Consider the following 19,395-nt stretch of genomic DNA (forward strand, 5'->3'; position numbering starts at 1 on the left):
AGGATAGTTCTAGCAGCCGGGTCCGGTGGTTTAGTGGTTAGCGTGGTAGTCTCTAAACCCCAGTATGGCCTGGGTTCAATCCCAGACGGACCCGGTGGCATTTTTTCGAGACGAGATTTGCCTGACCACGCCTTCTATCGGATGAGGAAGTAAAACGTCGGTCGATTTGCGTAAAAGAGGTTTTGGGTGACTCACCACTCATAACCTTCGGACGCCTAGAAATGAGCAGAAACTTGCAACAGGGACCACAAAAGACCCGGGGGTCGTTAAAGTGGATTACTTTGCTTTGATAGTTCTACAAGTTATAGTCATATTTCTCAATTGATGAAAGTTTGTTAAAAAAGTTTTCAAAACATATTTCTGTTTGTTTTGATTGAGATGAGAATGACAACTGTCAGCTTTACAGCTTTCATTTAGTTTTTTGACTGTTCCAAAGTAATAAATAGCTCAAATAAAAGTGAGCAAGCAACTCTCCATTTTTGATACATCTAAAAATGTTGATTTAATAAAGGAAAACGGCAAAAGTGATGAGAATTGGTCGAACGGCTAAGAGTGCTTAAAATGGGTATATTTCTCCTACCTCTACAGCAGAATTTATGCCAGAGTAGTAGAGAACTACGCTGTAAACAGCGAAAATTTTTACTAGATTTTCAACTGTCAAATATGTTAAGCAGTAATTAGCGAAAACAAAACAGCAGAACTATGTTTTGCTGGATTTGATTTTGCTCAGGCGTTGGCTTCAGCGAAAAATTTCGCTAGTTTAGTGAAATTTTTCACAAATATCAGAAAAATCAAACCAGGAAAATCCTTCTGCTGATTTGGCGATGGATCCCCTTTCCGTGCATCATCTAGAGCAAAAATCTCGATACTGACAAAAGTGGATATCGACCGTTTTTCAATAATGGACATCATTACAGGTTTGAATAATGTTCATCAAAAATCGTAAAATAACTACTTTCGCACGTTGTCTATTTCACATACGCACGGGTGTGCTAAGGAGCTTACAATGGACAAGCCAGGGAAAAAGGACCTCTCAAAAGAACATCTACCTTGTCCGGTCAAACGTGTAGGAGTCTCATCATAGCAGGATACCAAAACCAGCAAACCTACGGAGCAAAAGGAATGACAAGGAAAGGGAATCTCCAGAGGAGATCTCGTCACGTTGATAAGACATCGTCATTACGTAATTGTCGTCGCCATAGGCTACCGCGTGATAAAAACGATTTCGATGCCTCTGTGCTCTGATGTACTAACTGACTTTTGGGCCAAAATGAGTTAATGATGACATCTTTTAGCTAATTAAATTCCCTACAAAACGCTTCTAAGAGATCTGAAAAATTCGTTTCCTACGCGGAGTTATCGCCCTGCAACCATTTGTACTAACTGACATTTTCGAACGCATCATGGATGTGCTCTCTTATTTTTCATCATGGCTTGACCTTTTGAAAACACGCAAATCCATAAAAATACGATTGCACTATAATATTATGGTAAATTGCCAGGTGTCCTTACTAGTTTGAGCAATATTATGGAGCACTATTTTGAAGGCAATTAGCACAAGTGTGCACATTTGGATACGTGAAGAAGTTGTAAGTTAGACGAAGTGTGTCAATTAATTATTTAGTGGCAGAGTTTTTTAATTGGATGACCCCTAAGTGTGACATTGGTAGGTGGATGTTATTGTTACGCAGTTTTTGGATTGGACAACCCCTGCAGTTGTTCTAAGTGTGCACAACGACTTAAAAATGTTTTAAATTGGATATTTGGGTTAGGCTAAGTGTGAGATTAATTAGTGGATGTTATTGTTACGTAGTTTTTTTACTGGCTGACCCCTACAGTTGTGCTAAGTGTGCACAACTACTTGGGGGGTTTTTGAATTGGATATTTGAGTTAGGCTAAGTGTGATATTGGTGAATGGATGATGTTGTTACGTATTTTTTTTATTGGACGACCCCTGCAGTTGTGCTAAGTGTGCACAGCGACTTAAAAAATGTTTTAATTGCGGTGTATTACGGTGTAACGAATGTCACGGTGTAAAGAATGCTACGATGCAACGAATGTTGTGGTATAACAATGTTACGGTGTAACCATACTTCAGTTTAACGAATGTTACGGTGTAACGAATGTTACGGTGTAACCATACTACGGTGTAACCATACTACGGTGTAACCATACTACGGTGTAACGAATTTTACGGTGTAACAAATGTTACGGTGTAACCATACTACGGTGTAACCATACTTTTTTTGTATTTTCATAAGACCTTTTCTTTTGTTAGGTTGGATTTTTCGATCCTCAAAATATTTTAATTGCGGTGTATTACGGTGTAACGAATGTCACGGTGTAAAGAATGCTACGATGCAACGAATGTTGTGGTATAGCAATGTTACGGTGTAACCATACTTCAGTTTAACGAATGTTACGGTGTAACGAATGTTACGGTGTAACCATACTACGGTGTAACCATACTACGGTGTAATGAATGTTACGGTGTTACGGTGTAACGAATGTTACGGTGTAACGAATGGTACGGTGTAACGAATGTTACGGTGTATCCATACTACGGTGTAACGAATTTTACGGTGTAACAAATGTTACGGTGTAACCATACTACGGTGTAATGAATGTTACGGTGTAACCATACTACGGTGTAACGAATGTTACGGTGTAACGAATTTTACGATGTAACGAATGTTACGATGTAACGAATGTTACGGTGTAACGAATGATACGGTGTAACAAATGTTACGATGTAATGAATGTTACGGTGTAATGAATGTTACGGTGTAACGAATGATGCGGTGTAACGAATGTCACGGTGTAACGAATGTTACGGTGTAACGAATGTTACGGTGTAACGAATGTTACGGTGTAACGAATGTTACGGTGTAACGAATGTTACGGTGTAACCATACTACGGTGTAATGAATGTTACGGTGTTACGGTGTAACGAATGTTACGGTGTAACGAATGGTACGGTGTAACGAATGTTACGGTGTATACATACTACGGTGTTACGAATTTTACGGTGTAACGAATGTTACGGTGTGACCATACTACGGTGTAATGAATATTACGGTGTAACCATACTAAGGTGTAACGAATGTACGGTGTAACGAATTTTACGATGTAACGAATGATACGGTGTAACGAATGTTACGGTGTAACGAATGTTACGGTGTAACGAATGATGCGGTGTAACGAATGTTACGGTGTAACGAATGTTACGGTGTAACGAATGGTACGGTGTAACGAATGTTAAGGTGTAACGAATGTTGCGGTGTAATGATTTTTACGGTGAAACGTATGTTCGGTGTAACTAATGTAACGGTGTAACGAATGGTTCATGGTTCACTGAACCAGGATTGAACCACAAAGGAAGGTTTAAGCCGAACCAATAGGTGAACCTAGCCCAACCGGTTCATTTGGGAACTCTTGTTGTGCACACTTAGCACAATTGCAGGGATCGTCCAATCCAAAAAACTACGTAACAATAACATCCACTAGCCAATGTCACACTTAGCCTAACCCAAATATCCAACTCAAAAACCCTTCAAGAAGTTGTGCACATTAAGCACAACTGCAGGGGTCGTCCAATCCAAAAAACTACGTAACAAAATCAGCCACTAAACAATCTCAAACTTAGCCTAACTCAAATATCCAATTTTAAGTAGTTGTACACACTTAGCACAACTGCAGGGAATGTCCTATCCAAAAAATTACGTAACAACATCATACACTAACCAACCACACACTTAGCCTAACCCAAATATCCAACTCAAACACCCGGGTGTTTGAAGGCCTTCAAGTAGTTGTGCACACTTAGAACAAGTGCAGGGGTCGTCTACACCAAAAAAAAACACGTTACAACATCATTCACGTAGTTGTGCACACTTAGCACAACTGTAGGGGTCGTCCATGTTCAAAGATTTTTTTTGGTGCACTTTTGTTCTAATCGATACAAACTAAGAATCCATTGCAAGAGACACACTTGTTCTAACTGCAATCTACCATAACAGTTCTATGGTTTGTGTCCTGGATATCTAGCATTTCTAAAAAGGTCGTATGACATGATGGAAATAAAATAAACTAGCTCAAAGTTTTTACAAAATCATTTTCTTCTGTTTGTAAGCGTAGATCTATTCGGTTTTCGTCATACTTGATCTTATTGAAGCTATTTCATGGATAATCATACTTATATTTATACAACCTCACACTTCACTAAGTTTTTCTTCATAAAATTCAATTTTTGACGGTTGTTGCTCTCAAAAACTGCAATTTTCACAATAAATTTAATGATAAACAAGTCTATTAAAAAAGTATTGTTGAGAAAAATGTTCCTTAACTAGCAACAATTCTAAGTTACTACGCAAAAAACATTGAAACAACAAATAACTACTATTTTTACAATAAAATGACTCTGCGCACTTTTGTACCAAGTGCCACGTTGGAAGTATACACGACTCTGCAATCGAAGAAGCATTTTAGCTCAACTGCAAAATTCACCCTGTGCACGTTTGTGCTAACTCATACAAATCACTGTTCAAGACACACTTGTGCTAATTGCAAGCATGATTTTTTTTCGTAATTTCTCTGCCAAATTTTTTTTTGCATTTCAAAAGTTTTCATATTTTACCATGTCTTTAAGTTATGTCAGGAGCATACTTTAAAATTATTAGGACAATTGTTTGTCGAATAGTTTCCCAGAAACAGTAATTCAAAGTTAAAAAATCGATTTTCTCGTAACCACCAAAATGTCAGTTAGTATAAGAGAGCACACAAGCATCGATTTATTGGAGGCAATCCGGGGCTTCCCGGTAACAGCCGGGTTGTGACGGGTCGTGTCATGAGCCGTCCGTCAGGCGTGAGATCAAAGTCATCGATAAGATTTCATCTTCCCTTCGAGGGTCCGCTGACTGATTGACGACGATGCTCACCTTAGGGCGCGCGCGTCAGAAGCAGAAGCGGGGTGTTGTAAGTTTGTCCTTAAATTAGTCCCGAAGAATGCTGAAAGGGTCGTCCTTTGGAGCGGACACAGTTTATTGGAGGGATGGCTCAATTGAAGTTCTTCAAGGAAGGTGGCACACCTTCGCAAAGTCAATCAAGGTGAAGGAATGGTGAATCTGTCTGTGCTTACGACCAATGCTGTGAGAAATGGGGTTTGGTTTATGATTAATTAAAATTAAATCCTCTTCTAAGCTGAACAGATGAGAAGTCATTTCTCCAGGATTGTTTCTTGTATAATGGTGATTTTTCCAATTATACTAGCATTCGATGTTTCACCACATTGAGTCTTTTATTCAGGCTTGAGTCATTTTGATCAAATATTCCAACAGTGAAATAAGATAATTCTGCCTAAGTCCAAAGGGAAAAAAATTCAGTATTTTTACAAGGGACCATCCATAAACCATGTGGACACTTTTTTGGAAATCTGTTACCCCCCTCCCCCCCCTTGTGGACAATTGTCCATACAAAAAAAAACTTTTTTGTATGGATCGTGGTCGGCCCCCCTAAAGTGTCCACGTGGTTTATGGATGGTCCCCAAGCTGGCTCAGTCAATACTAATGCTTTTTATATTAAACAAATCGATGCCTCTGTGCTCTATTGTACTAAGCTTGGGGACCATTCATAAACACGTGGACACTTTTTAAAATTTAAATATTTTTAAAATTTAATATTTTAGATTTAAAATTTTCAATTTAAATTTCAACGTGTTTTATTTAATTTCTGACATTTTATAAATGGAAAAAATGTGCAGAAGAAAATGTAACGCTTGGGCAGAAGGAGAACAAGAATTCTTTAAGGCAGATTTTTCAGAGTAAACCAAAAATCAAACTCATTATGTCATCTTAGTTGACTCAACTATAAAATTAATTTATATTCAGCCATTATGCTAGTTATAACATAGATGCAAACTTATTTAACCAAGTTAACATAAGTTTTTGCATTGAAATCTCGTATTTTTTTAGATTGGGTATTCGCCAGTGAAAAGCCCAAAATAATCATGTGGACATTTGTCAAATCACAAGTTTTTCACAAGCTGATCAAACAGCTCATCTCAGCCCACTGGACTTCAATCCAACCTTTTGTTTTGGAAAATTTTCTAAAGGAATTTGAAAGTAACAATTAAAATCAACTTTTGAATGAGGGAAACCCTGAAAACGGGTGTACCCCATTTGGCATAATGGACATTTGGCATAACGGGTTTTTAAGAAGGACGTTTGGCATAATGGACGTTTGGCATAATTGCTCCAAGACATTAGGGACGTTTGGCATAATGGACATTTGGCATAATGGACGTTTGGCATAACTTGTTCAAAAACCATCGAGGACGTTTGGCATAATGGACATTTGGCATAATGGACGTTTGGCATAATCATCTAGGACGTTTGACATAATGGACGTTGGAAATAGTTATTTCTAGATTTTTTTTTGTTTTTTATGAGTATTTCTTATTTTCACGAATGAAAATGTATTGTTTATTTACCTTTTTTATATCTTTAAGAGATTATTATTTTTTTTTCGAAAATTTGGTATCTCTATATTATTTCCCAAATAGTATTTTTTTTCCCCTTTTTGATTATTATTCACAATAAATTTTTTCATGAAATCGCTATATTTTATTGAAAATTTAGTTTAATGAAGGAAATATCTCTTGTTAGCTTTACATTTTTCCCCTTTCAGTATAATTAGCAATAATATTTTTTAAATAAAATTTTCCCTTCTTTTTTATGAAATTCAACTAAAAGATGAAAAACCTCTTCAAATCTTCGACAATTGAGCTGTTATAATGCAATTTTCCCTTCTTTTGATCATAATTTAACTAGAAGAAGGAAAAATCTGTAGATAAATTCACATTTGTCCCTTCTTTGTTCGAATTCAACCTAAAGAACACCCAGAACTGGGCAGCACTCGTCCGACACGAGAGTAGCGGTAAAATTTACAGACACAGAGAACACAGTTCTAGATGACTGAGAGAATTATGCCCTCGAGTCCATTCTAAGAAAAAGTTCATCCTTCAAAACAAAAAGTCTGGAGCTTTTTTAAAAAAAGGTCCAATAAACCAAATTTTCAGTTTTTGCTTTTTGAGTGTTTTTAAATAACCCTGACTCAAGGCGGTTTCAAAAACACCGAAAAAGCAAAACTAGAAATTTGGTTTAGTGGACCTTATCAAAAAAAAAAACTCCAGAAGTGTTGTCTACGGGAATTGAACCAGGGACCTTTAATATAATAACTCAATGAGTAAACTGCCTTGGCCACAACAGCTTGGTGACACAAGAGTAGTGAGATGTCGATGTATGACTCTTGTTGAAAATTTACTGTTTTAATTAATTAATGAAATTGATTGTTTTGCAGGTATGAGTTGGAACCATTATTCTATCGAGTTTAGCATTGAACTCCTATAAATGTTGATGGAACAATACTCTTGACCCTGTATTTTGGGTGAAGGGATGTCGATTTTGCTATTCTTTAAATATTTTCAATTAAGTTTTTTTATGCAATTTTCCCATCTTTTTTGTATTCAACTTTAAGAAGAGAAATTCTCTTATAGATGTTCTCTTTAACATTTCTATCATTTTTGCACATTTTTTCTCTGTTGCTTTATTTTTAGGGATAATTGTTCAATTAAATTGATATTTTGAATAGAGGTAGGTGAAAACATAAAAATAAAGCGATTATCAAACGTTTAAAGAGTAACAAATTGTGAATCTGTAAAGAAACTTTTTCTTCTATAAGTTGAATTTTATATAAAAGAAGGGAACATTTCATAAACAAACTCAATTGTCAAATATTCAAAAAGTTTTGTTTAGAGATTTTCCCTTCTAAAAGTTGAATTTAAAATAAAAAAAGGGAAAATTTCATAACTACTTATTTGTCAGATATTTAAAGTAAGAAAAAATGTACTTCCCTTACTTAGGTTGATTATTTAAGAAGGGAAAATTGCACAAAAAAAATAATTGCAAAATATTGAAAAAAAAAAACAAACTGCAGATTTTTTGAGAGATTTTGCCTACTTTTAGTTTTAAAATAAAAGAAGAGAAAATTGCTTTGAAAATCTTAATTGAATTTCTTTAAAGCAGAGCAAAATATTTATACATTCTTCAGGTTGAATTCTAAAAAGGAGGGAAAAGGGAAAATAGTATAAAATCTTGATTGCAAAATATTTAAAGACTGGCAAAACTGCCATCTCATTGATAGTTGAATTTAAAATAAAAGAAGGAAAAATATCATACAAAAAAATAGCTGCAAACTTATTCAGAAGGAGAAAATTTTTAATATTATTTAGAATCTTTCTAAAAAAATATTTTAAATAAATTTATGAAAAATGCATTTTAAAGCTTTATAAAAAAATATTCCAAAAAGGGGAAAAATTACATCTATTGAAAGAAAATATATACATGATATCTTTAAAAAAAAATCATCTTTTAAGGGCGCACATCAGCCGGGGAAGTTGTTCTCTTCTTCTTCAAAAAATGTTGCATGCGACATCACGAAGAAATGTCGTGCAACGTTTTGAGGTGGTTGGATTGTTCTCTAGAGTGATTTGAAGATGGTTGATTGAAATAGCTTTCAACCTTTATTGGTTTAGTACACATTTTTTGTAATAATTCGTGATTTTACAATATTTTTGAATATTCTGAAATAATGCAACACAAGTGAAACAAGCAATTCTGTTGCGCAGCGCAAAAATGGCAACAGCGCACCATTCTTGGCTGCTGCCGCTGCACACGGCCAGCACAAAGCGAGGACAAAGGAGCGTTATAGGGTAGACTTCACATTTGTGCTCTCTATTATGAAAATAAATTTTAGAATGTTGATATTTTTTCATCAGTATTTTTACTAACATATTGAAAATATATTGCGCAACAATATTTCGTTTGCTAATAAAATTTTGAGATGTCTCAAAAAGACCAAAGCCCATTATTATCCCTTTTGCTGAGCAATTTTTCCTTCTCAAGCTAAAGATAGAAAAATGAATAGAAAAATGCAAAATATATTTTCAATTGGTAGAGCACACTTCGAAATAATAAACATTATATATTCTAGTTTACTTTTTTATGTCAGTGATCGATCGAGTACTGGACCCTATTCCAGCAGCATAGGCTCGCCATGGCCTGCAGGAGCATTGTTTTGAATTTGATCGATTTTGATTGGCTGAAATTTCGAGCACGTGGTTCTCGTGTGTAAACAAACTTACATACTCTCGCGCATGGATATCTCTATACGCATCCTGTCGTAGTAGTTGAATTATTTCTAATTTTGTTTCAATGGAATGCATGATTTTTGGGTTTTTCGCCATGCTCCGTGATGGTCCACGTGACTGCTAACGGAATTGTTTACGGAAGAGTTTTTCATGTGATTACTAACGTGACGACTCAGCCACGTGTCTAGCTACTCACGTGACTGACTTATGGAATGATGACTTTGGACGTTAGATGAAGTGTCGTGGAAATTAGTAGATTGCTCTAATATTGTGCCGTAGTCCAAAGTAGATAATCGAAGAGCTTTCAAATGCTTCGAACCATCGAATCATGAAAAAAATAACGTTTCAGTAATATTTTTAATATTCAGTTCAGCATCCCTAAATGAGACAAATTTTGGTAATTTGATGCGATACCAAATGAATATACTCTACCTACCATACAAAAAAATACAAAAATTCAAAAATACAAAAATACAAAAATACAAAAATACACAAATACAAAAATACAAAAATACAAAAATACAAAAATACAAAAATACAAAAATACAAAAATACAAAAATACAAAAATACAAAAATACAAAAATACAAAAATACAAAAATACAAAAATACAAAAATACAAAAATAAAAATACAAAAATAAATAAAAAATACAAAAATACAAAAATACAAAAATACAAAAATACAAAAATAAAAAATACAAAAATACAAAAATACAAAAATAAAAATACAAAAATACAAAAATACAAAAATACAAAAATCAAAAATAAAAAACAAAAATACAAAAATACAAAAATACAAAAATGTAAAAAAATACAAAAATACAAAAATACAAAAATACAAAAATACAAAATATAAAAAATAAAAATACAAAAATACAAAAATACAAAATAAAAAATACAAAAATACAAAAAAAATAAAAAATAAAAATACAAAAATACAAAATAAAAATACAAAATATAGTCAAAGTGACATAAAATAAAATATAAAAATATAAAAATACAAAAATACAAAAATACAAAAATACAAAAATATAAAAAATACAAAAATACAAAAATCATAAAAAATAAAATACAAAAATACAAAATACAAATACAAAAATACAAAAATACAAAATACAAAATATAAAAATACAAAATACAAAATACAAAAAATAAAAATGTATAAAAATATAAAATACAAAATATACAAAAATACAAAAATACAATAATAAAATACAAAAATACAAAAATACAAAAATACAAAATACAAAATACAAAAATACAAAATACAAAATACAAAAATACAAAATACAAAAATACAAAATACAAAATACAAACAAAATACAAAAATACAAAAATACAAAAATATTAAAATACAAAATAAAAAAATACAAAAATACAAAATACAAAATACAAAACATGTACAAAAATACAAAATACAAAAATACAAAATACAAAAATACAAAAACAAAATACAAAATACAAAAACAAAAATACAAAATACAAAATACAAAATACAAAAAATACAAAAATACAAAAATACAAAATATAAAAAATACAAAAATACAAAATAAAATACAAAAATACAAAAATACAAAATAAAATACAAAATACAAAATATAAAAATACAAAAATACAAAAATAAAATAAAATACAAAATACAAAAATAAAAAAATAAAATATAAAAATACAAAATACAAAATACAAAAATACAAAATAAAAAATACAAAATACAAAATCAAAAATACAACAATAAAAATAAAATACAAAAATACAAAAATACAAAAATACAAAAATACAAAAATACAAAAATACTAAATTACTAAATTACTAAAATACTAAAATACTAAAATACTAAAATACTAAAATACTATAATACTAAAATACTAAAATACTAAAATACTAAAATACTAAAATACTAAAATACTAAAATACTAAAATACTAAAATACTAAAATACTAAAATACTAAAATACAAAAATACGAAAATACAAAAATACAAAAATACAAAAATAGAAAAATACTACAATACAAAATAACAAAAATACAAAAAAAAACAAAAATACAAAATTATTTGAATTATTTGTAATTTGTATTAATTGTTTTATTTGTATTATTTGTATTATTTGTATTATTTGTATTATTTGTACTATTTGTATTTTTTGTATTATTTGTATTTATTGTATTAGTTGTATTAGTTGTATTATTTGTATTATTTGTATTTTTTATTATTTGTATTATTAGTATTATTAGTATTATTTGTATTATTTGTATTATTCGTATAATTTGTATTATTTGTATTATTTGTATTATTTGTATTATTTATATAATTTGTTTTATTTGTATTATTTGTACTATTTGTATTTTTGTATTATTTGTATTATTGGAATTATTTGTATTATTTGTATTATTTGTATTATTTGTATTATTGGTATTATTGGTATTATTTGTATTATTTGTATTATTTGTATTATTTGTATTTTTGTATTATTTGTATTATTTGAATTATTTGTATTATTTGTATTGTATGTATTATTTGTATTATTTTTATTATTTGTATTATATGTATTATTTGTATTCTTTGTATTATTTGTTTTATTTTTATTATTTGTATTATTTGTATTTTTGTATTATTTCTATTATTTGAATTATTTGAATTATTTGTATTATTGGTATTATTTGTATTATTTGTATTATTTGTATTATTTATATAATTTGTTTTAATTGTATTATTTGTTTTATTTGTATTATTTGTATTATTTGTATTATTTGTATTTTTGTGTTATTTGTATTATTTGAATTATTTGTATTATTTGTATTATTTGTATTATTTGTATTATTTTTATTATTTGTATTATATGTATTATTTGTATTATTTGTATTATTTGTATTATTTGTATTATTTGTATTATTTGTATTATTTGTATTATTTGTATTTTTTGTATTATAGGTATTATTTGTATTATTTGTATTATTTGTATTATTTGTATTATTTGTATTATTTGTATGATTTGTATTATTTGTATTATTTGTATTATTTGTATTATTTGTATTATTTGTATTATTTGTATTATTTGTATTATTTGTATTATTTTTATTATTTGTATTATTTGTATTATTTGTATTATTTGTATTATTTGAATTATTTTGTAATCTTGTAATTTTGTAATTTTGTAATTTTGTAATTTTGTAATTTTGTAATCTTGTAATTTTGTAATTTTGTAATTTTGTAATTTTGTAATTTTTAATTTTTAATTTTTAATTTTTAATTTTTAATTTTTAATTTTTAATTTTGTAATTTTGTAATTTTGTAATTTTGTGATTTTGTAATTTTGTAATTTTGTAATTTTGTAATTTTGTAATTTTGTAATTTTGTAATTTTGTAATTTTGTAATTTTGTAATTTTGTAATTTTGTAATTTTGTAATTTTGTAATTTTGTAATTTTGTAATTTTGTAATTTTGTAATTTTGTAATTTTGTAATTTTGTAATTTTGTAATTTTGTAATTTTGTAATTTTGTAATTTTGTAATTTTGTAATTTTGTAATTTTATAATTTTATAATTTTGTAATTTTGTAATTTTGTAATTTTGTAATTTTGTAATTTTGTAATTTTGTAATTTTGTAATTTTGTTATTTTGTAAATTTGTAATTTTGTAATTTTGTAATTTTGTAATTTTGTAATTTTGTAATTTTGTAATTTTGTAATTTTGTAATTTTGTAATTTTGTAATTTTGTAATTTTGTAATTTTGTAATTTTGTAATTTTGTAATTTTGTAATTTTGTAATTTTGTAATTTTGTAATTTTGTAATTTTGTAATTCTGTAATTTTGTAATTTTGTAAAAATTATCTAATTTGATCATTCTCTTTACCAGTCGATAACGACGTGAATGCCAAAATAAATCCAAAACCATGCCTTTGATTGCAATGATTGCAACAAAACAAAGCCTACACACACGCACACACAATCACACACCGAGGCCAGCCGGGCCGGCAAGTTAGCAGAGAAGAAATAGGGTCAATAGTCCACCAAAATTATCAAAATTTTTAATAGAATAAACACTGTTCATTTTTGAAATCAACTGTGATATTTGAAGCTTCAAATTACATTATTATTACATGAAATTTCATTCACTTTTTATCTTCAGGTTGCAGAATGAAAATGCTTAGCCGAGTACGAATTGTACGCTTCCATCTCGCTGTAGAACACCAATAAATTTTATTAGAGTGTAAAATATTATTACATAATTTACTGTTGGCATTATTTCAGTAAAAAAATATTTTGAAAAATATTTGTCGTCCAATATTTATTTTCCTAAAAGCGTACAAAAATATGAAGTCGGCCCTATTTGGCTCCTTTGTTCTCGCTGTGTGCCGCGTGCTGGCCGAGTGCTGAGCAGCAGGCTAGCATGGCGCGCTGTTGCCACTTCTGTTGTAGGCAACAAAATTGCCTGTCGCGTGCCTGTTGCATGATTTGGGCTGGATAAAAATATTTTTTGTAGAATATTTACTATAAAAACGAAAACTCATATCAAAACAAATTTATATTCAATGAATAGATAATTGTCTTGAGAAGCGCGTACCAACTTCCTTTTGGACTGACAATGTGGTTTTGCCCTGTTGGGGTTACACGATCAAAAAACAATATGTAGAGTGCAAAAACAGCATGCAACATTGAACTCTCGGACCCAACATTGAAACAATGGTATTGTAAAAATAGTTTTGCTTAGTTGCAAATTGTTCAGAAATTAAAACTCTAGGGGCTAAATCAAAAATCATATCGATATGTTTTGTAGTTTTCGAGATATACCAGTTTTAGAAAAAAAAAATTCGAGGACGGGTTTCCGGCTGATGTGCCTCGTTAAAGTAAAATTATCTGTATAGAAAATAGGAAAAAAAGCTATAAATTATTATACTTTACAGAAAATAAATACTTATTTAATAAAACAAAAAAAGATAGCAATAATGATGCCAAACGTCCTTGATGATTTTTGAACGAGTTATGCCAAACGTCCATTATGCCAAATGTCCTTTATGCCAAACGTCCTTGATGGTTTTTAAACAAGTTATGCCAAACGTCCATTATGCCAAATGTCCATTATGCCAAACGTCCCTGATGTCTTGGACCAATTATGCCAAACGTCCATTATGCCAAACGTCCTTCTTGAAAACCCGTTATGCCAAATGTCCATTATGCCAAATGGGGTACACCCCCTGAAAACTAACCAAATAACGTCATGATTCGAATTCCCGGACGCTTCGAAACCCGGACACTTCAACTTGTTTTATCAATTATGTGGATATAAGTTCGCATTATGAATGTCAAAACTGTGTTATTTGATGAATTCTAACATCAACTTTCATTTAAAGTTTGTTTGAACGCTGTAGTTAATGCCAAAACAATCAAATAATATAAAATTATAAGTTTACCAGAAATGCGAAATATTTCAACGGAAATATTTCATAAGCGTCCGAAGCACCAGGAAGGCAAAGCAGAAATTTATGTTTTTGATTTCCTGAAAGTCTAGCAAATTTTTGTATAAACTTTCGATTGTTTTGATGTTAACAGCTTATTTGTGACCTAAAGAATGCCATTCACTAACATTTCAGTCCAAATTTGTGAGATTCATAAACAAAATCGAGTGTCCGGAATTCGAAGCAAAAGTGTCCGGATTTCGAATCAGCTTTTAACAGTGTCCGGGATTCGAAGCACAACAAGTCATTTTAATTTTCAAATTCTGATGAAAAATTGTTAGAAAAGACATATTTTGCATGCATTCTCTTAAAACTGACTGTTTATTTTAAATCCTGATGATATTTCTACATTTCCAACTCATTACATGATTTTTTGCCAGCTATAACAAAAATAATGTGGTACTAAGTGTCCGGATTTCGAATCATGACGTTATACTTTAATCAAACTGACTATGAAAAAATGTGCAACTTTAAAAAAATTTGGTCGTGAAATTCCGTACAAATCCGTACTATGCCAAAAATTCCGAACAAAAATCCAGCCCGCAAAAAATCCACAAAGAGGGTCAAAAATCCGTACGGTAGAGATAAAATCCGTACAGTTGGTAGCCTTACGACATTTTCAAAATAAAAAATAAGAACTGCAGGAATGTTCTACACTGATTACTGATACCCGATTTTTTATTTGAAATCCCTTTTTCGTGCTCACACAAACTAAAAATTATCAAACGAACAAGACTTAGTGCTTAACCACAGGGGTTTGAGTGTGAAAGATCTATGTATTCATTTGTAAAAAGGCAATTTGTTGAGGTTTCAAACAACGACTTTTTTACAATTTGAGATGGTTGACAATCAGGGCTGTGGAGTCGGAGAAATTTCTGATTTCCATGTTTATTTTTTATTTTTTAGTATTTGCTATAAAACAGATTAATTTACAAAACTTCTTATATTTTTATTATTTTTTCAAGTTGCATGCGCTGCGTTGCCATTTTTATTTTTTTAGAGATCACTAAATGATAACCTATTGATCAGCTCTTACTCAAGTATATAGTATCATCATAACTAAAAAATTTAAAAACAATATTGGTTTTGTAGTCAGAAAAATTTAATTGATTTTTGACTGCATCCTTTTGCCAATATTTATGTACCCTTTAAACTCAAATTTGACCAAATTTAATCTAGTTCTTTCTGAAAAAGTACACACACAGTCATCTTATACCCCGATAGTGAATGTCTTGGTGGTTTTAAGTAAATCAATGTTCAGGAAAAAAGTTACGAGGTACATCAAAAAATATAAATAATAATCACTATTTATGGAAATCGAAAACAAAATAATCACTGACAGGTTAACTCTTCCAACAAATATTCAACGATTATAACAATCTATTACTTGGAACTCAACATGCGCATTTTGTTTATAACTTTGTACAAAAAAGTGTCTGAGAATGTTGATCCTTAGGCAAACTATTTTGATATTGTTGCAAGTTATCGTTGAAGATTTCAGGATAGGACAGGATTTCAAGATAAAAAAATATCCGTGACCTAGAAAATAATTATCCTGTTGATTTTTGTTTTTTATCCAATTCTAAGTTTTTTCATATATTTTAATGGAGGCGCACGACCATTCATAAAGCTTCGTTTTAGGTGAAGATGCAAGAAGTATCGCGCGCCTCCTTTTAAATATACAAAAAAATTAAAAATTCAAATAAATCCAAAATTCCGAGGTAAAATATTCTCTAGGTCACGGATATTTGAAAAGGACCCCTTAAGCGTTCTTACCACGGAGATGTTTTTAGATACATTGATTTGTAATAATGAACTTCTTTAGTCTTGGCGTGATGTCCATGTACATCATAAAAAATTCAATGGAGCTTTAAAAAATAGTTTCGTTTAAAATAGATATTTAAAAATACAAGGTGTCTATGATAGTCACTGTGCTTCTTATAAATGTCAACTTAAAAGTGAGCAAATTGAATTTATAAGTTAAATCAATCATTAAGGCCAGCTTTCTTTTAATGATCATTAAAAAATAACAATTTAATATTTTAGCTTTTAATCAAATTAACGAAAATTTGAGTTTAAGTAAATAAATCCAAATTTACTTACCAAACTGTTCTTCTGAAAATGCCTTCAAAACTGGCGTTTTTTCTATTTCTGTTTCTAGAACTTTTTTCCGGTTTTTTCCACTAAAAGAGTTTTTAAATAATCCTATTCATCAATGTTTTCGAAATAATAGTAAACTAACTTTTGAAATATTTAAAAATATGTGGAGTCGGAGTCGGAGTCGGAGCCAACCATTTTTTGAAAGCTGGAGTCGGAGTCGGTTGGATCTGAAAGCCGGAGCCGGAGTCGGAGTCGGCTAATCACAGAAAGCCGGAGTCGGAGTCGGAGTCGGAGTCGCTTGAAATATGACCCGACTCCGCAGCCCTGGTTGACAATTTAATGTCACCTTTGCATCATAAGAAATCTCTACATAATTTTGGGAGTTGTTCTTACAAAAAATGCTTTTATTATAAAAATAATATATAAGCTGAGAATAGCTTTTCATGAAATATTGTCCTCAAAAGTTATTTTATTTACACTCGATTAGATTAGATTTTAAAAGTTATTTTGTTTACAAAGCCTGAATCCGATATTTCATGACAGCGTAAAACAGTAAGGTGAAATACAATAAGGATTGAAATCACACTCAATTAAATATAAAACTTTTCATCAAAGAATTTTCAAAAACGCTGATGAGAAAAAAATATTCAAAAAAATCGTCATCGTGATAGTTTTCATACGAATTGTTGATAAACCACTAAAAAGTTTTTTTATATTGACAGAATTTGAAACACCACTAAACCAATTAGAATGAATAATTTGTTTTCACTTCCTACCACCGACTGCGGTTCATAGCTCATAGCAATATATATAATTCAACCCAGTTCTTTCTGGAACGAACGTCCTTTCCGTTATTTAAAATTCGTCATTCCAGATGAGATGTTGGGGTTCAAATTTTCTATTAGATTGGCAAAACAAAATTATTCAAATGTGAGTTGTAAATTCAAACAAGAAAAATATGCATTTCTCCAATTCGACCCAACTTTCCCTATGCAAATCTGACCATGGTCGGGGATAGCAGCATTCCAAGCTATTAGGAAACGTGCAACGAAAGAATCCTCTCGCCGAACGTCCTGACCTGGAGCAAGCAAACTTTGCACTGTTGCGGACGGACGGATGGACTGCGACTCCGAAGCAAACGGATATTCGAAGGTAAACAGACGGGCTGAAGAAGCAAATATCACAAGCGCACACAAACATGTGAGAGAAAAACGGTGCAGAAAAAAAAAACACAGACACACATACACACGCTTGCAACCAATTTGCAAACCGTTCATCCGATCATTTCTAATAAATCACATCAACTCATCAATCTGCACGATCGACCGCAAAGCTGGTGGTGAAGTGGGAGAGGGATTAGAAAAGTGTTTAAAAAATAAAATGCATACCGAACTGTAGGGGACGTTTGTTAATTTTGAAAAAAAAAAATCTCTTTAGTTTTATTGTTGAAAAGTTTTATGTGAGCAAATATTAATTACTCAAATGTGCATCATGAAAAGTTTGCCGTAAATAAACAAATTAACATGTCCAGTGGTGTAATGGTTGCCTCTCACCCTAGTTTGACTGGGTTCAATCCCAGTCGTCCCGGTGGCAATTTTTGAGACGAGATTTGTCCGTTCACGCCTTCCTTCAGATGAGAATGTAAATTTTGGTTGTGTCGGTTCAGGTGTAGAAGTCGTATCCCTGGAAAAGTATTAAAACTGCTTCGGTAGAGTCACTGACTGGCAGTTGAACTCACAATCCAAAGGTTGTCAGTTCGAATCCCGGGGTTGATGGAAGCTAAGGTGTAAATACAGTTTTGGATTGTCTTTCGGACCCTTAGTTGTAAGTAGGAAACTTGTAGGGCGTCCAATTTTCCCGGGTTTTGAATTTCCCGGGAAACGGGAAAAATATTTTTCAAATCCCGGGAATTCCCGGGATCCCGGGAAATTTTCAAAAAAGTCATAAAATCTATATTTTTGTCCAATTTGTTATGTTTTTCAAGCTTACAAACGTAGAATTAGCTTAATACTATTAATTGGTGATAATATTTACTTCAATCTGAACAAGAACAGCAGTTTTTAGTTAGTTTAAAAAAATATATTTTTTTTTGTTTTTTGTTATGCTTTGGATTTTAAATGAATCATAATATAAAATCCAATGGGATTCATATTATTTCATATTAATAATCATAAAATATTAATTATATCTCTTTAATTTTTTTATGTAAAATGACTACAAAAGCTTAGCAAAAATCGTTGAAACTGTAATAAAAAAACAAGAAAGGAAAACAAATCTGGAGTTTTTTTTTTGAAAAGGTCCTATAAACCAAATTTTCATTTTTTGCTTTTTGGGTGTTTTTGAATACCCCTGACTCAAGGCGGTTCTAAAAACACCTCAAAAAAGCAAAAAATTAAAATTTGGTTTATAGGTCCTTTTTTTAAAAAAAAAACTCCAGAAATGAAATGAAACCATCCAATGTTAAATTTTATAAAGTTTAGAATGTCATGTTTTATATAAAACAAATTTTACAAACTATCTTTAAGCTACCACCGCCAACTGGGGGAAATCGGGACAGCAGTCTGAATAGGTACATGATATTTTAGAGCAATTTGAATATTGATGTACTTGTTTTGTTAATTAAAAAAATATCAGAACA

The sequence above is a fragment of the Culex quinquefasciatus genome, chromosome 2 (genome assembly GCF_015732765.1).
Source record: "Culex quinquefasciatus strain JHB chromosome 2, VPISU_Cqui_1.0_pri_paternal, whole genome shotgun sequence".
NCBI classification, from domain to species: domain Eukaryota; kingdom Metazoa; phylum Arthropoda; class Insecta; order Diptera; family Culicidae; genus Culex; species Culex quinquefasciatus.